The following is a 24,277-nucleotide window of genomic DNA, read 5'->3' as shown; positions in this document are numbered from 1 at the left end:
AAGAATACTATAAACAGTGTGCAAGCCTTCATAGAAAGATCACACTGCCATATGTCCTTAGGTAATACTGTCAGTATATGGTAGAAACTCCACAAACTTTATAACAAATCAAATGCATTAAACTCTCTGCCTCACGTAATAACTGTGATGTACAAAAGGAGTCTGAATAACTCCTAACAACAACTCTGGAGTCAGAAGAATCGTGTATTTATACTATGCATGGACCAAGCTCATAAGAAAAACAAGAATTTAGAGATTAAATATTTTCAGGAATTTGAGGTTGAAAAAGCAACGTCTTTGTTTTAATCTAGCAAAAATGCTAAGAACTTCTAGGAACGTTTGGAAAAAAATATGCATTAAAAGCACTAAACAGTACCCATTATAGGTTTTTAAACAATGAAGAGCTTACTAGACAAAGTTCTGGAGGCTAACAGGCTTTAGAATAATTGAATATGAACAAAATTAATACTTTCATGGAAATTATAGACCCTCAGGAAAGCCTGGATACTAATTGTTACCCTCAATGGTGTCATAAGGCAAGGGTCTCTCTGTCCATCCCCAGCAAAATACTTGGAGAGCTCGAGTGCCATCCTGCTACCTTTCCTACAGATCCTACATCCATTCCCCATAACTCAAGACCCCCTGCGTTATTTGTCCTCTCTCCTTCCCTCCTGTGAGCAGTCAAGATACACCTCGAATGTCTCTGCTTCTCCAACTGTCCTCGGTGAGCTACGAATACATCAAAATAACTGACAGCGTTCGCAGGGGGCAAGCGTGCAGCAGTTCAGCAGGGAGTCAGCCTGAACCTCATCTTCCATTCTAGCAAAAAGGAGAAACGCCTAACACTGTAGTTGAAAAGAAATTCTGAAAACATTGCAAACACGGTACTATCTTCTCACGTATGTGCAACTCCCAACAATAGCGCTAAGGCGAACGAGGCCAAACGTATTTCTTGATGAGCCTATAATCACTATGTGAAGGCCAACACTGCTCACTTTTATAGTTAGAGCATGAGAGAAGAGAGACAAGTACTGTATTATGAAAATTCATACAGCTTATTTTGAGTAACAGCTCATTTTGCTAGCTGGCTTGGAAAACAGGACTTGCAGAGGGCTACTTAGCTTGGCAGCAGTGCTAGACTGAAACAGCTACTGACTTTGGGAACAGCATCTGTAAGATAAGCCAAGGAGGACATCGCTAGAAAGGGGGAAGTTCCATGTCCTCCATTAACAGGAGGACGTTTTTCTTTCATTTTGTCCAGAACGTAACCGTACTTGTGGTAAAGATGATGAAGAATTAAAACATACCTGCTAAAGAGAGATCCTACCGATGAACAACTTATGATTTGATAATTTTACTGTTCTCAAATAATACTCCCTCTTAAAATCCAAGCAAGATAAGCTTGTCTGCCCCAGAATACCTACTAATACACTATGCAACTCTAATGTCAGTCAGGGTTTGAACCTGTCCTTCTGAATAAAAAAATTCTCCAAGAATTCTCCAAGAAGATCTTGACTTTAAGTATTGGGGTTTAACATCAGGAAAACAAAACAGCTATTTAAGATGAGATCAGAAACACAACTGAAAGAACGTAACCACTGACCAGAAGAAAGTCAAGTCAAAATCGGTTCTTTCTTGAATGAGAAAATGTAGTGACCTTGAAATTAAGGAAATTTAATTCTGAACAAGACTTGATCATTCTGCATAACCTGGTTTCTAATTCTAGATTAATGATACAGACTGAATTCATAAGGGACGCTTATGTTCTCCATATACAATGTCAATTATACTGGCTTTGAGAGAAGCAGTAACTGAGGAAAAGTTAGGAATATCATTGTCTCGCCTGCACCAACTCACATTCAGTGCTTTTAATGTGCTCTGTTGTCGTCCATAACAGTTAAACTGTAAATAATATTAGCAGCTGCCTCCATCAGCAGCTACCTGAACAAGGCACTTAAGCTTGAAAAACACCCTAAAACTCTTCTGCAAAAGTCTAGCTAACTGCCTACCTCTGCGAAAGAAGAAAAATTGGAAGGAATTTCAGGGCAGTTTCTACTGCCAGGGTCAACAAGTCTCATTCTACCAGGACCAATAATCCTGATTCTGCCCCAAGCCACCAGAAGATCAGAAAAACCTTCTATGCTTCATCATCAGGACCTGCTAGCATTTTGACTTTCAGCTAGGTCATGGAGTAGCCAAAAATTCTTTCCGTCACTCAGAAAACAGCTACACACTGCACATTCTATTACAGATGCTCTTACCCGTGTTATATTGGCTTAATTTTAAAGATACAATGGTATGACAGAAAATGAAAACAAAAGAACTATGCAATGTATGGAATGAAGTGGCATGAAACGTTACAGCACTTGACTATATCAAAAGAAAAACACCAAACTGGAATGATTTTGTTCATTTTAAAATGATTGAAAAATACGCATTAACATACAGACCTAAGTTAAGGAGCTGCTGCAAGGCTGTTCTGCAAACCTGTTCAAGGTTCAAGAATATTTAATATGGAACTGAACTTAAGTCTATTAACATATACTAGAGACTTTCTCAAAACAGAAGTTTCGCGGCTTTACAAATGGAAAACTAAATCGAAAAATTAACACACAAAAGTATATTTACGTAGAACGCTGCTTCACTATTATATATTTTGTTCACAAAAAGTCTAATCTATTTTAACTAGCAGTTAGAATGAGCTTATATATCCATAAATATGTATGTGTATATACATATATATATATTTAATAAGGTTAAAAGACTGGTAAAACTGATACAGGAAGACAGTGCCCTCTGCTGTATTACACTTCTTGTTGATCAAAGATTAATTGAAGTAACAGGACAACTTCCATCCTATTTAAACTGCTAAATAACTTCTGTAAAGAAAATATGGGACTGTGGGGGGGGGGGGGAATAGATTCTCCTACCTTGATATGTTTAGACAAGTTAAATCTCTAGGTAAGACGCGTCTTCCTCCATGCACCAGAAGTCCTGAAAGACAAAAACCAACAAGCTTTAGTAGCAGCTTGTCAACACGTTACTGTGTTCAATGCTGTCTAGTCACGTGCACAAAACTATAATAATCTCAGCCCAGGAAGAAATGCACAATATTTTCTGGAGTATTACTGTATGAGTTACAGATGTACAGAGTTAATTTTTGTGCTTTTATACCTTTAACCAACACTAATTTTTGTCACCTGACTCTTCCCTCATCCCCTTTCAAACGGGGGAAGAAAAGCAGAACACACTTTCCTTTGACACACATCATAAAGTACAACATTTAAAAGGTAGTACGTTACTTGCAAGTATTTTTCCTTCGACCTAGCAAGCTTTTCTGCTAAAATCCTGCAGCCTCCCCTCTGTTTCTGCACCCTCTCTGCCACTGACGGGATTCAGCACTAAATCCGGAGCTTGATACTTGGCCCTTTGTTCTGTACATCCCAGACGTACAACAAGTCACAGAGCCATGATAAACGTATCCTATTATTCCCTGCAAGAGTCTAGATCCCCTATTTCAGCACTGCCACACGTGTTTATTTGTGCTGATGATATCAGCTGTTTTACAAGCGTCAAAGGTCTGTTCTTTTTAAAGTCTCATTCCACAAGCAAATAGAAGGAGGAAGATATAAACACATATATTCTGTTTACCAATTAAGGTGGTCCCAGAATAAACTGAGACCACCTTAAGTCCGCACATTTTAAAGCAAAGTAGAATAATACATTCTACCACTTCATTAGGTTCTTGCTGCTATTGCCAGCAGATACTGAAGAGTAATACAGCCTAGAGTTTAATTCATGCTGTTCTCCAAAACCTTAATAAAAACTTTTCAGATGATCTTGCTCGAGTATCGGTATGCAAAACCGTCAGACGTTCCATAAATTCATCAAGTGATTTTCTTCTTTCTTAGGGTTGCCAGTTGCTTTCAATTTTTCATTCCTGGGGCAAAAATAACTGAAAAACTAGTAACCATCTACATTCTTCAGGGTCCTGGCTGTTTCAGTCAGTCAAGCAAGGAGAACACGCAAAGCCAATTCTAGTCCCGCAGCTCTAAAAGCTATTCTCACTATAGCAAGGAGGAAGATTTTCTGTGACCATGCCAGCGGACCTCTCTGCAACTTCTAACATTACACCGTTAAATATTGCCAAACGCAAGTTACGATCCAAGAACAATGTGCTTTACATCATTCCTTTATAGAGCAGCACAAAAATTGCAAGTAATTTGATGTTTCTTCCTCAGTGCTGAAGTGACGCACAGAAATCTCTATCATCAACGCCTGTTGTTTGACATAGATGGGAAACCAGTTAGGCGTACGGTCACGCAGTATATACAAATACCAACTGATGCCACTATGGCACCTACTGATGTGTTAAAACACTATATTAGTTCTTGGAAACCTTTTTGCCCCCTCAAAAAAAAAAAAAACAAACAAACAAAAAACCCCACACAGCCTCTCCTTCCCTTACTTGCAGCTCTTACCTCTGAGTAAACGAGATTAAGAGGCAAAATTTGTTTTAAAGCTATCATTTTATAAGGTCAATAGAAGAGCTGAATTTTTTTTTTATTTGCCCTTGAAATACACTGTCAATATAGTAACAAAGACACAGGTTGAACTTTTTGGGCACAGTCATTAAAACAGAGAAGTGAAAGGGTCGTTCAGACGATGTCTTGCTGGCTATGCAAGCTTTGCAGGAGCCCTACTACAGTTCATGCCCAGCTATGACCCAGACTACCCCCCCGGCCACGTGTCGTCGTGCTGCAAGAGCCTGCTCCTTCTTCAAACTCCTCTGCTGCGTTCTGCAGACTTGCACTTACTGCTCTAAGTCACGTCGGCGTTCTGCGCGAATCGCACCCTTAGGAAGGGCCGGCGGAACGTTTCCGAACGAGCGTCAAACCGCACATAGCGGAAGACCCCACTTAGGAAACTTAATTTGAACTGCAATGAGTTTTCACTGAAACTTCCACGCGGAAGCCAAATTCAAACATGGTCAGATCAAGCGAGTTTTTTATTAGACACTACTTCACAATAAAAGGCCATGTTGCCTAGATTCTAGAGAAACAGAGGAGTAAGGCACCTTCACACTTTCCTTCGGCATTCTTCCCTATTCCTTTAACCGGTCAAAAGCTATGCATTTCATAAACATCTCCAATCGTTAAGTATAAAGAAATTTTCTCTTTCAAAAACGGCTTTGCTACATTTCCTGGAAAACTGGAAAAAAAAAACCCCACAGTTTTGGAATAACAAAAAAATAACTCCTAATAAATGTTTCAGTTTGCTGCCATCTATCATCTTAATACCTTTCGCCTAACATGATACACTGTAAAACAAAAAGTAGAAAATGGCTTATTATGTATGTGGTGCAAGCTGTAGATGGCTGCTGACTACCCATAATTTGCTCAATAACTTTCCATCTGTATTCAGACAGCGTATTTGATGAATATGCTCTGCTTTGAGCTTTTAAACAGCAGGGCTTTCATCTGCTCATATTATTACATTAGAAATCTTTATGTGAATGCAGCAGATATTAGCGGGTTGTCAATAAAAAAAGGAGTGGCATTAAAGCGCTTTTATTCTTTAAATGCCTTTAACCCTCTAATTATATTTGCAAATTCTGCTGTTTAACTGCACGAAAGTTATAAATTCTGACATGTTGTATCAAAACAAATTTATTTATGGAGTAATATACAAACAATTATAAGGAAAAAAAATCAATTTTAGAATTACTCCTTCTTGATTAAAACATTGAAACACGCTATGGTTGTGATTTATCAGAAATAACGCACAGTTAGGATTTCTTCAGTTACCTAAGAGTTCGGGGGTTTAATACTTCTGCCCTGTGAGATGCAAGTCATAGTGCATATATATAAAAAAAAAATCTGATTCCTTTCTTATGGTATTAGTATAGTTTTCTTCCAAGACAATTTTCTTTTACTAGGCAGAGAAGAGACAATAGTCCTATTTCTTAATTCTTATTTGGCTCCAGAACCAATACACATATTGACTAGTTTGCTCTTTGACTATTTGTTTGCTCCCCCCAGCCCCAAAGCGGGGTGCCTGTAAAATAGGGCACTAAGCCACAGAACAAGTACCTAGCATTGACCTACCCAAATGCAAAAAGCGGTTCAGTCTTCATACTCGTTCTGCCTTCTGCCATCAACGAAGATGCCAATTACTGTCAATTGGGATTTTTTGTGGTTAACAAACAGCTAGGAATAGCCAGCTGACAGCAGTGGCTTGTAATTGCTATCTAAGCTTGCAAATCTGAAATATGACCTAGATAGGAATATTTTAAGTTCCACAATGCCAAAAAAAAAATCCTTACTAAGAAATGCTTTTTTTATTTTTACTTTTTCTGCCAGCAGATTCAGGTAATTGATGTCAGGAACACTGAAAACAGAACCAAGTGACCTGGAGAATCTCACAAAGCCATTCAGGGACACAGAAGAGTATGAAGAGCTGCTTCACCCACCACCAGCGCCCACCCACATCATGGCCAATTGCCGACTGCTTTTGTTTTAAGTTATCGCCAGCCCAGAGTAACATCAATTCAACTGCACATTTCCTGTATTATGTTTATTGTCCTAGAACGTCCCCTACTTTGTTCAACTTCATTTGGTATGGCAAAAAATCTACCCTTTTTTGATAATTCTCTGCATTCAGGGCCTTTGCGCTGATTTGGACATAACTTCTGAATGAGCACATTGTGAACAATGCTGCTCAAACAGTAGTGAATGAAAGCACATTATGTACTTTCCAAAATAAGAATACAAAGAAATGGTACTAAAAAGTATGAGTTTATTATTCAATAATTATTGAATATTGCAAAACCAAATAACCAAAAAACTAAGAAATGCAAGACTTAAAGTTTATCATGGTCTTACTATCTAAAGAATATTTCAGTCACGACTTTTTGGCAAACAACATATGTAGAATATGAAAGCGTAATCTTCACTACTAACTTTCTATTGTTATTTCCCCTGTTTGGAAAAAAAAGGCATTTTTAGAATCTCATTGGTATAGCGATATCACAGTATATGACTGTATTATGATATGCTTATTTTTATAATAGGCACCGAGAACAAACTTTTTATTAAGACAATACTCAGATAATAAATTTTATCATTTTTGAAAAATAACAGATTGCAGGGACTTTGATTATCTTTAGAATCTCACTATCTTTAGAAGCTCAACATTTCTCCGATACACATTTACGCATTACTGATTAGTTGAATTAATAGACTTACCAAGTTCATTTGTCAGACCTTACTACTAAAAATCCACAAATTAGAAACGTGGATTATAGGAAAAGTCAATAAGCTCATGGAGCATTACAGTAGTGGTATGAGTAATGTTACTACTGTTGGAATGTACTATGTCCTCTGCCGCCGTTGGATGAATCATTCTGTTGAATTTTACTAGGGTAGCTAAAAGGAAGGCTTCTTCACGGTCTCAAAGCATGATAAAAACTTTTTTTTTTTTTTTTTGGGGGGGGGGGCCCTAGAATGAGTTCATCAGCTCTAAGAGAAGCTATCAGCTTAGAAAATATCATCCATCCTATATTTGAAAATATTTAATATCAATATTGAGCAAACTTCCAATTAACAGGATGAAATGTAAAATTAATTTTCTATTCATCCTAGAGCAAACAAAGCAATCTTTTTTTCCATGATCTATGGAAACAGACATCGCATTTGAGCAGGTAAAAACTTCACGGCGATTTTGCAAAGCTAATTGAATTTGAAGTTTCTAAAACAAATGTAGAATAGGTCACACGTACCCTGATCTCAACAGTTTAATTATATTTTCCCAGAGAAATTTACAACTTACTCATACTTTTATCAACAGAACATTAATACACAGACATTAAACACAATGACCATCTGTCTTTGAAAACCATACACTACACCAATGAGCAGAACATGTTGCTCAACCAGTCCTGCTGGAAAGAAAAATCTCTGAAATGGTCTCATGAATAGGGATTTCCATCTTTAAATGAGGTTATTTTTCTAGTTTTGGCTGTCAGTTGCACCAGCTGGTATTCATCTGATAAATTGTGTAAGCTTGGCTGGTATTCTAAAATCAAATAAAAATCACAGTTTAAATTCTTTGCACATATATACATGTTGGAAACAATACATACCAAAAGGAAAAGAGTCTTGATTCTGGTTTTAACTTACCTTAATTCACTTTTAAACAGAATATGCTATTTAGTGATGATTCCCATCCACCGTGTCCAAAATCAGGAAAATGGCAATAGTCTTTAAATTATAGCAATGTAAATATAGTTGATCTAACTTTATTAAAGAAAATAATAAGAGTCGGGAAAATAAGAGTCATGTTACCATCTTGATAAAGAACGTGTCTTCTCAACTTCTTATTCTCCAATTAAAAGTAAGGCTTGAATTATACGTTACTATACATAATTACTATACTTAAAGACTTCATTATAGGGGAACTTATACCGTTAATAAATAAAGAAGTCCAGAAATAAAACCACAGAACATAACACTTTAGTCCATATTTGGATACTGCCTGGCTGATTTTCAGTAACACTGAGCTAGTAACCACTCACCCTTATTTCAACTTGGCAATAATTTCTTAATGATTATCACTGTAAATAGCTATGGGAAAGTATCCAGATATCAACTGAATTAAGAAAAAAATTCAGAACACTGACCATGCTTTAAACTAAGCTTTTCTGCTCACCTCATGTGCTTTAAAAATTATGTGGTAAACACGCATGGAATTTACGTTCTGCTGTCTTAACAACTCCAGTTCTTCTTATATGAAAAGGATAATGAACTTCATTTTATTTCTTGTTTAATAAACAAACAGTTTAAAGCTACTCACCGCACATCCCATTTTTCAGCATCTTATTATGTATCAAAATTTACAAACGTATCTATTGGCCCAGTAGGATTTGGAGGGCAGGAGCTGTCACCGTTTTGCTGTTACGGTGACTACTGCTACAAAGCTCTGACCTTTCTAACGCCTTCAGACACTAATAATAAGAACTTGTTTAATTATGCGCACTCGATACAACCTGCTTGCTCACCTTCTCTGCTATAGCTACATACTGGTCATTTTTGTAAACTAGTTGTTTTGGGTACTGCTCTCAAAATACCTGCCAATGTGACCACAAAAGGATGTGTTACATTAAGTATGCACCAAGAAAACCGGTTTCCTTCCAGAGTAATTCAAGCTTAGGAGACTTACTGTAATTATCTGACATATTAATAGATGTCAGCAGATAATAAGAGGAGGAGACTTAATAATCCACAGATAACACTACGCTGAAAAAACATCTAACCCAGTAGCTATTTTAACCATCCGAAACCGATCCCAATATTCCCGATGCTGCTGAAGGCTCTTCCAGTGATGTCACCAAGAACCAGACAAGAAACCCCTACAAGGTTTCAACTGTCAGGCCAACTAACTAAAAGCAATACAAAAATGCAGAATTCTAATTATTCAATCGCTAGCATCAAAATAAACAAGGTAAGATTGGGTCGACTTTCCAAAGGTTTGAGTCGAGTGCAAGGGAAGCACGCAGAGTCCGAGGCAGGTGGTCGCTAGCAAGAGCCCTGCGCAGCAAGACAGGGGTCCTCTCAGGGCAACTCCGACTCCCCAGCAAGAAACAAAAGGCAAGTCACGGCTTAAACGCGTGTCTGCACGTGCTGGTTACAGTGTTTGACACCAAGACTCCCTTCTCCTGCATTTTACCCTAGCAGAAGCTTTTGGTAGCGTTGTCAGCTGCCCTACTTACGGCTCTGCAATTCAGTAGACAGAGCCACCGAGAGAAGGAACATCGTGGTGCTTTCCCTGTAATGCACAGACCTGACTGCACTCACTAAATGTCTGTAACCTCACGTGCTCCAAGTATAAAAGCAAGGGACACGAAACTCAGCAGTCTGGTAACACAGATACCGAGGGGGAGGGGGGAAGATCAGAGCAATAAAAACACCGAAAGAAGCATTTTGGGATTTTGTTTGTTGTCTTAATATCACAAGCAGTCTGAATATTGTTTCTGAATTTGGTTTTGTATTGCCAGAGGACAGCCTTATGTATAGTCGGATGGAACAATAATATCCTACTGACAGTTTTCTTAATGAAAGGTGTCTTTCCCTATTAAAAAAAACCCCACAATTCTTCAAGCGTATTCTGTATTCACATTGGGTTTCCAAACATTTCTTGTACTTGGTATAACCAACAATGTTACACAAAGGGCTGTGGGTTATAAAGGAAGAGAAAAGGTGGAAAGGAAGAAAGAAAAAAAAAAAAACATACCTTACAGATTGCAAAGGATTTCTGATGTGTCAGACCCCACTTATGTTTAAAACAAACAAACAAAACCCACCACAGCATTTTCTGTGGTTTTCACTTACCTGCTAACATCAAAGACCATACCTTCAAGTCTGAAGGAAACACAGCAATGAAAAGGGGATTTAAGTGATATCCTGCACCGTTTAGCTTTTTTTTTTTTTTTGGCAGCCAGCTATCTAGATTCCACACAAGAAAAACGTGACTTAGCAGTGGTGGATCTCTTGCTTTAAAGTCACTTCTCCAAACCTTCCAACAGGACAACACAAAGACCACTAAAACATAACAGAAGTTTGAGGATGCGCGAGTTACTTGCTAACATCACGTTAGCACATCTAAGGCTTTGCCACCTTATCGACTCCTCCCAACTGCTTTCTATGGTAACTGGCCAGAGGTGCAGTCCTAGCTCACTCTACCATCGGTAAAAGTTGGTAGCCTTAAAGCCACACAGTATGAGAAGACGCAGGACATTCCCACGTAGCACAAAAACTTCTAGGGCAAAGTGCCTGCTCCTCCACAGAGGAGCATACATGTGAACAAGCACTTGAAGGAAAGGTTGTATTTATACATCCTTTCTCCTTTATGAAGTATTCAACCTATTTAAAACAGGTTTGACTGCTTAAGATGCTTTTCAACTACAATCAGTTATAAAAGAAACCATTGTGTGAGCACACTTGAAATTACGCAGCAGCGTATAGCATACTTCAAAAGAATTCAGTGGACATTCATAAGGAGCTGTATATATGAGCTCCGTTTCATGATCATCTTGTTGGCTAAAAATTCAAAGGTTTCTGATTTCATCCTGCAACGGGCAGGGAAAACGTAGGTATCCAGATCTGCAGTTCTGATAGGAAGAACTGTAGTTCTTGAGCTTCGTACAATTGAGCTGAAAACCAAATGAGATTTTATAGTATTGGAGAAATCGACTCACCTAAAACAAATTCTTAAGGGTCCATAAAGAAAGCAGGTCAGGAGGAGTTAAATGGTAAAAGGCAGAAAACGATCTTAGTGACAGCTCCAAAGTGAACCGGGCACTCAAACCTGAGAATTAATCGCTTTCAGCATGACTCTTGAAATCTACTGCATTACCACGGCTTAGAAAGTCACCACCTGTCAGCTGAGTATGTTACTGACTGGATATAGCCTCTTAGCTTACCCTAATTGCAAAAAGAAAAAAAAAAAATGCATTAGCTCACATCATCCATACTGTTTGGCTCAGACGTACTTCAGTCACTTCAGAAAATTGGCACAGGAGCACGTGAAAACTTGACCTGAAATTTGTTTTGGACTGCTCACAGGATATTATATATCCCTTCTGCCTTCCTTTTCCCTCGGTCCATCAGTTCTGTTTCACGCAATGCGAAGTAAAGATGAGTGGTAGCAATCCCGTAGCACTGCTGCTTTTTTGCATCTCACTGGTATTAGAGTGATTAGAGATGATGCCTTTTTTTCTTTTGGAGAAGGAGAAGCACGGATAGAGTCAAGACAGTACCAAGAAGAACGTCTCCAAGTCTAAAGATAATTCACCAGAGCTGAGCCAGAAATGTTTTTTTCCAGTCTCCAGGTATTTTCAAGATGTGAAGCTCTCGCGCTTCAAATCAAGATGGGAGACTTGCAAAAGGTCTGGGAGACTTGCAAAAGGTCTGCAAGAGGTGCCAGGGAACAGAAGGGCATGGTTCAAATAAGCAATCTCCCTTTTCTCCCATGATCTTTTCCTTTGAAATACACTGTTAGCTGCTACTCGGACAGAAGTCTCAAGGTCAGTATAGGACTTCTGTGTTGACTATGCTTATCACTTACACATGCAAAGTCCTTTCCTGTGGAGACCTACCCCCAAAATCTGGTTTAGGAGTAGAATAGGACAAAACAAAAAATACGCTAAAACTGTTTTGACTAGTACACTAAGACATAAAACACAACCACATGCAACAGAGCAACTGGGAATAATCAGGCAGGTGACAATGTAGCGACCATGTCTGAGGAGTAAATAGTAGTCCTGAGAAATGCTAAAAGCAGATAAACGTGAATATAGGACATGCTGAGAAAAACATTCCAACATGTGGTAGAATTTGCACAGTTAAAAATACGAACAACTTCATTAAGACTATTCACACAGTCAAATCACACACTATTAATATGCTGTCATACAGGGGAAATCTAAATGTCTTAGAGACACTGTGGAAACCAGTAAGAGGTTTGGAAAATGAAAGTTAACAGGGGTCTAAAGCGTCTCTTCATAGACAACCTCTGTATGGGAATATGATTTACAGCTGTATTTACACACTATATACAAACACGTCTCTCTCACATATATTCCACTTCTACCCAAGCTCTTTATTTCCAGGATTTCAAGAGTTCAGGGCCTGAGGAACCCCATCTTCCACTCCTCCTTGGTATATGTTCCCAACTCTTTTTGTTTTAGGCTTAAAAAGTTGCATATTCTCACTCTTGCTGCTGTGCAACACAGCCAGAATCTCTGATTCACCTTTATTACGCTCTGGAACAACGTCCATTAAGAAAGAATGGACTGAAATTTCCTCAGGCAAATTCTGCTGAACAATATTTATGACATCAAGATGTGTTATAGAAAATGCAATAACATCAACTGTTGTATTACCACACGTATCAGGAAGTAGTGTTTCTTTAACAACGCTGAGTCTGAAGAAGGAAAAATAATTTAACATTCACCGTGTAGTGGCCAGACTGGATTATCTTAAATCTAAATGGGATATGGATGTCACATACTCCAAAGTTTATTGGTTTTTAAGCAAAGTAATGCAAATGAAACTGCAGAAATCATTTAAGAAAACTTTTACGAGAAGTCCAAAAAAAGGAAAATTTCCTCAACTGCCACAGAAAGCTCTTACGTTATTTAAACGCACACAAGGAAAGTGAAAGAGGAAGAACGCGGCTGTTGGCTTTTGGAACCTCTTGCTACTCTGCTATTAACACGTGAGCCTTTAAACATCTCAAGACCTGTGAACAATCCTCATTTAACTCACAAGCGAGGCAAGATCAACTGGCTCAACAGCACCTCCAAAGAACAGAATCACCTTAAGAGGAACATACGCTAAACAATTGAAGAAAACTGACATAACTGTACTTTCAGCAGTGATTGAAAGGGCCTATTGCAAATACGGATTCAAGAGTGTTTGCAGAAGAGTGCTGAGAAATACATACAGTATTTGCCTACATTTCCACTTGAAATTTACCCTGAATTTATTCTTTTCCAAGAAAAAGTTTGCAAAAGTCTTCTCTTCCCCATGCTAAATAGTTGCAGTCTATTGAGTCACTCCTCAAACATGGAAGTCATTCCATCTCTCCGATCATCCATCGCCATACTCTTGATTCCTCTCCAGCTCTAAAATCTTTTAGAGAGATAGTAGTTTTTAGAAAGCGACCAGACCAAATTGCACATAACCTTTGTGGCCAGCCCACAAATTTATAAGGCTCTACGATACTTCATTTTATTCTCTAGTCCCTTCCTATTAATTCCTAACATTTCCTATTCTTTTTTTAACAACTGCCAAGCACTGAGCTGATGTTTTCCTGGCTCTACTGATCGTAATCCCAATGTTTCTCTACTGAGCAGGAATAGTCAACTTAGGCCTGTCATTTAATATGCGAACCCGGAGTTGTTTTTCTTTACATGCGTCACCTTACATTTATCTACACCAAATGTCACGTGTTATTACTGACCAGTAACTAAAGACTCATGAGACCCTTCCACACTTCTCCAGTCATCCCCTCCTCCTTTTACTGCACTGAATAATCCTGTATCACTGGCAAGACCAATTACATCCAGACTTATCATTTTCAGTCCATTCGTGAGTCTGACGATCAGTACAGGGCCTAGCACAGGCAGACCTTGGCTCAGTTCCACAGGTGACATCTCTCTGCCGTGACTGCTCACCATTTACTTCTATTCCTATATATCTTATTTTAATCTACTATCCATGACAGGACTTCTCTTTCATGCTGTGCTTGCTCAGTTTCCTAAAACGTCTTTGGTGCAAAACTTCTGACAGAACTCCTTAAAAATCCAAGCAGATGATATCAACTGGATCCTCTCACCCATATATTTGTTGAGCCTTCAGAATTTCCCATATTCTGTAAAGCAGGAATTCCTTCCACAAAAGCCACGTTGACTCTTCTTCTATTTATCCAGCTGCCATTTAAGTAGCTGGAAGTACTACTTGACACATTATGAAGAAATACATGAGCATGAAGGTAGCACAAAGCGACATGCATCTTCCTAAGCCAACAAATCAGGGTAACTGTTTGAGTTGGTGACTTACCATTCACAGAAGACGAAACCAACAGATTTGGAAGAATTTAAGACTTTTAGCACCTGAATATAAAGGTGCTAAATAACTGTTATCCACCCAACATCCTATCCACAGTATCACCATCCCAATGATTGCTCACAGTAATTCCGCTTTCCAAATTCAAGTAACTTCCCCATTCGCTATACAGAAGCGGTCAAGTCAAAGCAATGCGAGCGTTGCAACTTCAGCCCAAGCTAATTATAGCTGATACTTCAGCACCTGCTATGGTTACAATAATGTAGGTCTTCATTATAAAATCCACTAAGAAATTTAAAACCTTAATTCCATCAGGAGCCATTCTGATATTCACGCTGAGCTCATCTGCTTATCTTCATCAGCAATATTATTCCACCCTGGTAACTGAACTATTTTCTTTCCTTTAAACCTAAAATAAGCAAGCCACTACTTGCTCACGCAGTGTCTGGCTTTGGTGGTATCTACCACACCTCGTAGTACCCGAAGCAGAAGCAAGAGAAAGCAAGTCTTGAGGGACAACATACTGCTCTTAGCACTAGCACAGACACATGGAAATAGGTTTCTCATGTGTGATAGATTTGTGCTATGCCTAAAATAGAAAGGTTGGGGGGGGGGGAGACTGTCACACAGTTTCATCTCAAAAACAAATGCAGAATTCTAAATAAAGTATGTTGTCAAAATTTGCACAAAATAATTGAAGAGGCAGAAAAATAACTGTTAGAGAAATCTCTTGCTTTTACTTATTAATAGGTTCAAGTCATTTTAGACTAACTGAACTACTGAGTCACTACAGGATACTTCCATAATTACTGCTACAGTGGTATGTACCTCAAAAATTCCTTTAAAGTGAAACCAAGAGAAGAGTAAGGCAAAATACAGGAACACTGCCACCTTAGATACCATTTCTATCCTCTCCAAAGCATGCTTACACTGTCCAGGCAGGTGATTACAATAAATAAGGCTTGCAGGAAGAAAACTCTTCATTCTCCCAGTAAGCTTATTTTGCACAGCTGACAGCACTGGGTGTTTGCATTAGGCTTTCCGGGTATAGTCACTGAATTTCCTCAGCTGTTCTAGCAGCCCCCTATAGGAGATATTCTCATAGTAACAAGGAACAGGGGAAAAGGAAAAAAAGAAAAAAAAAAAAAAATCACAACTGAATCAACACTGAGCCTAAAATTACTCTTTCAGTTTCAAGCCGAGGACCCTCCTGTTAAAAGGTTATGCCATTCATGAGTGACTTTGTATAACAATTACTTTTAATACACTAATACACATACGCACAAATATTAAGGTTTCATTCTAGTCCCCTGCGCACGGCTTTTAAGAAAAACATGGATCATTTCATTTGCATCAGAATACAGAGGCTTCCTGAAATATATTTCATATTTAAAGATTAAACAGCTGAAACTCTACATTTCCAGTCTAAAACGTTACTAAGCACAGGCCAAAAGATATTCCTAAATACCGGATCAGATCAATCAATTCTTGTTCAAATATCTTGTTCCTCTGGAAGTCCAGAGTGACTTCAGGTGATGGATTGCAGAGGTGTTCCCCCCCCCCCCCCCACCACCTTTTTTAACTTCAGTAAAGAAGCTATTTTCTTGTTAAAAATAAAAACTATCACCATACTACCAGAACTACCTTTAGTAAAATAAAATGCACATCTGTATTAAGAAACACACCAAGCACTAATCATTTTAAATTAAAAAGTAATTCTAAACATTAGAGTTTAAAGTTGTAACTGAGCATTCAGTCTGCCTCTATGTGCAACTAGTGGCTATCTGAGAAAAGTTATTAAAAATTCTAAACCGGTAGTGGGTATTCCAGTTTTAAGTGATAGTATATATCCATAAGAATAAATTTTAAACTTAATTAAGTTTTGGAACAACATTATGGCTTTATTCTCTGCAATGCAACTGTTTAACTATTATGGGTAACATACTTTTAAATTAAAGTGTTTTTGTTGTTTTTAAGGAGAAAATAAGAGTAATATAGGAAGCTAATTTAAATAACCTGCTTACGGAAGCTTTCCTTCCTCAAGGATAGCACCTATATTTGCTTCATTACGGTCCCTATGTCTTCCTTCTTTTTGCTCTTCTCCAAGTCCCTGTTTTAATCCCCGCCATCAGTAGCTATCAGCTCCCTCTGGAGCCTGTATCAAGACTGTTCAAGCCATCAAACAGGATAAACGTTTCGAACAAGTTCTGAACTTCCCTACCTTACTGAATATTCTGCTTTCCAGAGGCCAAAGACATCAAAAAGGTCACATCCTCTCACTTAAAGCATTCAGCAAACATCACAATAGAATCCCTGAGAATATTGGTTTTTCAGAGTATGCCTAAGCCTTTCTTTGTGAAGCCAACAAGGACAATACAATAGTTGTCAGCATGAAATCCTGGCCACGCCAAAAGAAAACTAGTGCAAAGACACATAATGATGTCAAACCCACCCCCAGTCTGAATTGTTCCAGTTTCCTGTGCGCCCTAGAACCTGAGCAGTCTTTCACGCTTTGGCTACTCAATGCCAAACACATGTATACCGATACTCCTTTTTTCCAGACATCATGTAGAGGCACTCCATCAGACCTAACACCACAGGAAGAAACGGGGTAAAGTTATGTCAGATTAAAAATACATAAATAAAACCCTATCTCCTTTGCCAATTACATCTTTTTTTCGCATGCTGAAAGTGCACTGCTGGCTGCAGACTATTCTGCAAGGAAAACGCATGCTACGTCACCCAGTCGGATCTTCGTTGCAGATGCAAGGTCAAGGTTATTGCCTGTGTAAGCCATCACACTAACTAACTAATGACTTTGCTACCAGAAGTGAAGAAACAGATCAACATACCAGGTACGATCACTGTACATCATGGAGCTGCTTATGCCTGTTGAGCAGTCTCGTCCAGTACAAAATCATTTGAACAGACGATTCATTTTCCTTTATCACTATATTTAAGTGTCTCAAGCCTCCATAAGCACTACCATACCCATCATTAGCTGGCTCCATCAGAGCAAAATAGCTGGTTCATTTTTCCTCAGCAAATTCCCAAATGTCATTCTCCAAGAGGCTTTCAGCACTCAACCTATAACATAGCTTATTTTCCCTTAAAATATTCTACCCCCTCTTCATCTGCATATCCGTCCCTATTCATATTAGCCCCTAAAATTATACACATAAAACAGAATTCTACAAACTCCAGTAATCAAACCACTCCTGACAGGCCTTAACATTCCTGGCACAGTTGCATAGGAGGTTGGGAGTACTTTTATACCGTCCTCTGTTGCTGTTGTGCTCGCTGTAACAAGGACAAGCCTGCCCTTCTAAATCACAGTGAAACAGCACATAAAAATAGTATTTTAGATGAAAAAAGGTTTCTAACATCAGCCTGAGAAAAGGAAGATGCAATCAAAATTTGAAGATGAAGACTAACATGGGTATGAGCTATCTGCTGAGAATTATGGTATGTGAAATTGATAAGAGTTTCCATGAAGCTTTATCTACTTAAAACACAACAGCTACAGTACCGTTCTCTCCACTTAGATGATCCTCCCTCCAAAAAGGTCCCAGCAGATTTTATCTGTATAGGAAAAGCAACATTTAAAATGGCTTTAAGAGACTCCAGTGTTCAGAATTCTCTGCAAGCTTAAAGGAGAGAAAAAAAAAAACCACACACAGACGCTCTTTCATGTCAGGCATATCTATTCTTTAGATTCAACAGCCTTGCCTGCTTCACAAATGTTACTGCCAGAGTATATAACAAATTCTTCCCACTCTGTCTGTGCAGTTAAATGTTACCGCTTTCTCTTTACACGTAATGTAGACTGCCATCTTGCATAACTGTCTGTACGAAACCATTTCCACCCATCTGCAGCTGAAGTTTGTCAGCACACTGGTAAATGAATCCTACCCAAATCCTAGAATACAGGCTTTTTATGTTGAGCATCGTCTTTTTAAAAGTAATACAAGATGCTTGCTGTTTAAGATATACACGAGATAAGCTTGGAAATGGCACTAGTCATTTAATTTTAGTTTTGTGCACATTAAGATGTGAAGCTTTTGCTAGTAGCTAACGCGGTACATTAGATTACTCGGAACAGTGGAGGGATGGAGACAGCAGAGATCACAGAGGGGGTGTGCATTCTCTCTCTGGCAAAAAAAAAAAAAAAAGGTATTCCTTTATATATGGGCTCTAACCAAAAAGAACAGAAAAATTAGCCCTTAAATCATTTTGTTCTGCTCATGCCACAGTTATGTAAGCTGGGTTTACAAGCTACCATAATAAATTCTATCTAGAAATATATTGCCCTATGCAGTTTTGAATAGCATATCCATACGCAAGAAAGTGCCGAGGATTTTTTGTTTTATTTGTCAGGAGAACACCAGATCCACAACTGAAATCCTTCTAGTATGTGATTATTATTACAAAAACATTATATAGCTATGCCGGATCAATTAATAAATAAGAACTGTGAGGGGGGTTCAGAAAAAATTCTTCACCGGTTGTTTCTGCTACAAAGTACACGTGCTTCAAGCACTCATACTGTACTTAGCAGTAAAGCCGAACACTTAAATTGTAATTTTGCTTTCATAAATTAAGCTAACTACACCACTGAAGTAATTAAAACAGAAGAAGATAAGGAATGAATTTTAATATTATTAGTAGTACCCCTTCCTCCTAATCCTTAATTATATTTGTTTGTATAAAAATATTCGCATCAGGGTACATTTTAATTTGCTCTAAAACATTTGTAGAAAACTCAGGCAGCAATTATACAGATTTATGCCTAATACTGAAGAGTGACTTACTACATTCCACACTACCATCTAAGAAGTGTTACTTAGTCCTCTCCAGATGCGTCCTCGTTACATTTTTCCAAGCCTACAATGAAATATGTGACGGCCTTTTAAAAAAAAAAAAAAAAGACAAGGTAAATAGCTCAATTTTTTATCAGAAGGAAAATCGTATAAAATTTTGTAGTAATGTTTGCAATCAACCTCACTACTCATACAGATCTTACCACAGATATACATAAACAACATGGTAAATTCAATAACTCTGGAAAGAAGCAGGCATGAGGCTAACGGTCAAGATCTACCAACTTCCAAATACAGAGCTAATAATTATATATGTGAAAATCTACTGAAAATAACAAGGTGGTACGGATGTTGCTTGAACAAAATGTGACCTATAGAACCTTTATCAGGACTTCTCGAGTAGAAGGTAACGCCGCTTCGCTATCCCGTTCAGTCCCGAGTTTGTCAGCCTCACAAATAAAAGCAGCATACTTTACTCATCGTATCAGCAAAATTCAACTGAAATGAACACTACACAAAAACATTCCTTACACCTCTTTGAAATTTTCAATCCTAGCAGCATTAACCACCTACTCCCCTCACCCATTCCCCCACATATATAACGCTGATGACAAACACTTCAACAGAATATTTTTTAAAAATGGTTTTTAAAATTTTTAATCTCAGCTATCATGAAAAGGTGATATATATGCACTCAAGCAGAAAAAGCAGCTGCACATTCATCCAGCTTTGGACAACCAGCCACCGTAAGCGCAATTATCTGTCCTATTCAAAAGAATGTTGACTGTCATTTGTAGTAGCATAGGTATAAACGTGTCAAAATCCTATTTGACTTCTAAACCACTCAACCAAGTCAGCCTTAATCCTCAGATAAGCTTTTGTTATCTCTAACCTTTCCATTATGAGATTGGTAGCCTTTTTCATACACGCTCTTTAAAAAACATTACCAAGTTCAACACTTCCCAGTTACCCTTCCCACCAGCCTATCTGCATACTTATTTACATCCAATTATCTATTGAGGAAGCATATTTGCAAATTCAGATACATCTCGCTTCTGTTTCTCAGTTTCATCTTCACCAATTTATTTCTGCTCCAGTAATGCACATCTTCCTCCATCCTCCGACTTCACAAGACAGTTCTCGAGAAACACAAAAAACAACATTTAAAGAGCTACATCTATGTCTGTAACTCACAGCAGAGGAAAAGCAAACGGCACTTAGCTCTGATGCGTTGACGCCCTGCTGCCCACCCAGCGGGCACACGCGCAGATCCAGCACACTGCAGTATGCACCGTATTGCACAAGGAAAGGGTGTCAAAAGGCCCTGGAAAAAGATTGCCATCCTAGACAAAGATTTTATTTCAATATATAGAAAGACACATGAAACAGAGCTCGCTCTCAGTAAAGATCCCTTTGACGTACTGGGTGCTTACCTAGACGTCTTTTTGGGATACTGTAACTGTCGTAACTAATCATTTGAAGAAAAATCAGCACAGACTTACTTGCTCAGGCCAAAGTCGCTCTGCAACACAACCATATTGTAAGCAATAAACACTCCGTTCAAGGCCTCACAAGCCTAAACATTACCAAAGACTGATGACACTCTGGAGGAAGAATGAATTCCTGCAACCTTACTAATTGTTTCACGGCTGGGTACAAACACTTTTTCTCCCTGCGTCTGCCAGCTATTTAATGATTTCAATGCTTACAGCAAGCTTTCCATATCAATCGATCAAGAACGAGTTGGATGTCTCCTACCTGCACCATCCAGCAACTCGTTCAGGCTTTCGCAGAATGCAGTGACCTTTAGACATAACCGGCACTATCAACAGTGGTCTAACTACTGCAAGATTTCTATCAGGCCAGGAAAGCCTAGAAATGTTGCATTCTTTTAGAACTTAAAATCTGAGCAAAAACCACCTAGCCATTAGGAAAAGACCTTGAGGGAAGCAATACACGTGCAACGGTGGTTTGCTGTAAATCCAATAACAAGCACGAGTCGTATCTGCAGACAAAATTGTCGTTTCTCTTTCTACAGTTTTAACTCTCCATCAGAGAGTCCAAAGATATGCTTTTATCGCCTATGGGAACATGCTGCAAAGAGGCAGCACAAGGGAGATAGCCTAGTACGTTTTCTTCCTCTTTTATTCAAAATTAAAACGTGCCCCTTCGACTGAGTTTCAGACAATAGCACCTGAGTATAAGACAACTCTAATACAGAACAGGGAAAGAGCAATTAGCTTTGAGATCCAGACGCAATTCCCAGCAGGAGTTTACACCACTTAGGTGCTGCCTACTGTGATCTGTGCCAACAACGTGGCATTGACAATTCCTATCAATAACAGCGGAGACTAGACTGACGAAATTGGAAAGTTTCTACAGGACAGCAGTCTTTCAACTTACCCGCAAATACCAAAAAAAAATCCCAAGCAAATAGCTTTTAAATTACGTCTGAAAACTGTTACCTGAAAAAAGAAACCGGAAGGAGCAAGCGTGTGTGCTTGCTGATCTACTTAAATCCCTCTCACTACCGACATGAAGTACCACAAAAATAGCCTAAGTGGGGAAAGAGACTGGGGCAGGGGAGGGAAATGACGACTCCACTTCAAACTAAAGGTTTCGTTTCAGAGCATTTTACATCGTCACCACAAGTGAACGCACGAGAAATCAACGGTACGTGCGAAAAACATCCAAGCCTTTGCCAAAGAGCAGCACACAGCTCCCGCTGCACTCAAGGGATGGGAGATCAATGTCTGGTCCTGCTAGTCAAATCCAGCAGCGCTGCAAAGATAAAACAACAGCAGGATGAGAAGGGGGGAGGGAGGAGGAGGAAGAGGAAGAGAACAAATGAAGGAAGGAAAACCAAATTGATGTTCCTACAATGAGTAATATGCAAAAGCTCGCCATCTGATATCTATACCAGAAGTAAACATAACCCTGTTAGGAAAAAAACAAACAAAACATACTGGGGGGGGGGGGGTTGTCAGGTTGTATCTCTCATCTTCTAACAATATTTCCAGAGTATATCGTATTTTTGCCTGCATTATTTCCAAACATTATTTGGTAAAACCCTGCTGGTAACTGGCAGATAGATAAAGAAATTGTCCAAAGGAAAAACAAAATGAATTCACGCAGCAGCATACAAGCAAACCACATGAAACTGGGAGACTTCTTTCCTTTTTTTTAAAAAGCAACAACTGTAAATACAAAATCTTTCAGTCAAACTAGACACATCAAACACGTAAAGAAAGTGTTTAACTTTCTGAAGTATATATACTTTTAACAATCATCTCTTATTTCTATTTTAGCAAAAAACCAATCTCCATTAGCACAATCATTTCATACGCAACAGCTCCAATACTAGGAATAAACATGAAGAAACGTAAACTCTGTCTTTTCGTAGAGAAATACTGACACGCAGCACTTTCCACTATGTCCTTTTTAGTTATATTTTAATGAAGGGTTAGAGAGCATCTTAAAATTACAGAAAAACCACACACTACATAACAACTATGTAGCTCCTTTGAATTATTCGAAATAATTCCAGCCTGAGACTCAATGTTCAGTCCCACACAGGCACTCCAGAAAGCTTTAAAGTAACATTATTTGCTTTCATGCATACAAGCACTTACCACAGGAAATCAAAAGCTGTTGCTCCCCCCAAAACAATGGAGATGTGTCCAAGACCATTTTAAGTATAACATTATATATTTTACTATGGGCCATCCTTTTTTTAAACTGTTCTGAACTTGGTCTGTCACATCTATTCCACGTCGTGAAGCTTTGGAGCTAGATTCTTTGCCCTTAAATAAAGCTAGATAACGCTCCAGAATTCGTTCACCATTTCTGAACTAGTTGATATTCTTTTGGATTACTTAAAATCAATGCTTAATAGAGGTAAGTTACGGTTTTAGCATTTATGAGCATATTTAGGTGTCACAGCTCTTAAATAAACTGTTGTAAGCCAATTACAGTTGGAAGGGAAAGAAAGAAACCCAAGTTAACTAATTTCAGCTTAGTTTTCAATATTAGAGTCACAACCTAATAAAAAGGTTCAGAAAACTGAAACCAAGTTTAGCCCATCTACTGTGATCTGGGACATCCAGCAAACAAAAACAGCCTCCGTGGTCAGGATACAAATATTTTGTTACAACCAGAGGTTTGGAAGCCATAGTTTTAGGCTCATTTGTGTTCTGCTTTTTAAAGGGAAATCAGCAGTCACTATACCAAAATTATCCTTTCCTATGGGAAAGATGTCTGGAAGAAAAACAAGAAAGAAAATCTTTATGAAATGCTTCATTTTGTGTATTGCTCCTATAAAATTCCAAAACACAGCAGCATATCAGAAGTCATTACTTGATCGACGCCGATCGCAGAAACCCAATGTTCTTTTTAAGGATATAAATGACAAACACTCCACATTCCCTTTTGACTGTCAAAAGGGAATATGTATATCACTTATCTTGGCATTCTGACCTGCTCCAGCTAACAGCCGTTATTTCTGTTCCTAATCTAGTGAACTAGTAGTGATATGTACGCTCGCTAAATGTGGAAACCGTTCTCTACCAGACTGACCCACACGCACTGCCCTTATTTTCATTACATCTCGCAGGTCGCACCAGAACCAGCCACGCTGCATTCTTTCTAACATTAATATTTATTCAAATTTTCTTGCAAACCTTCTATTGAAATCCGTCAGCCAACAACTTGTCACGCTTTATGCTTTTTTTCTGCTTACAGTGACGACGATCCACAAAGAGCCTGAAATCAGAATATGGAATTGTGGGATTGCTGCCAGCAGTTTTCCTGCGCTCAAAGCTTGTAGCATAT

The 24,277-nt window shown here is 38.5% G+C and overlaps 1 protein-coding gene across 7 annotated transcripts in view; it reads right to left on the bottom strand.

Annotated features, from left to right (window-relative positions):
* Positions 1 to 24,277, bottom strand: part of TANC2 (tetratricopeptide repeat, ankyrin repeat and coiled-coil containing 2) — a 253,384-nt gene that overhangs the window by 214,539 nt on the left and 14,568 nt on the right. For all 7 annotated transcript variants that reach the window (XM_068918703.1, XM_068918706.1, XM_068918707.1 and 4 more), the window contains exon 2: positions 2,931 to 2,994. The gene's annotated coding sequence lies outside the window, so the exon portion shown is untranslated. The remainder of the gene's footprint in view (positions 1 to 2,930; positions 2,995 to 24,277) is intronic.

Source organism: Struthio camelus, chromosome 25 (assembly GCF_040807025.1).
Source record: "Struthio camelus isolate bStrCam1 chromosome 25, bStrCam1.hap1, whole genome shotgun sequence".
NCBI lineage: Eukaryota > Metazoa > Chordata > Aves > Struthioniformes > Struthionidae > Struthio > Struthio camelus.
This window is presented reverse-complemented; position numbering and strand designations above follow the sequence as displayed.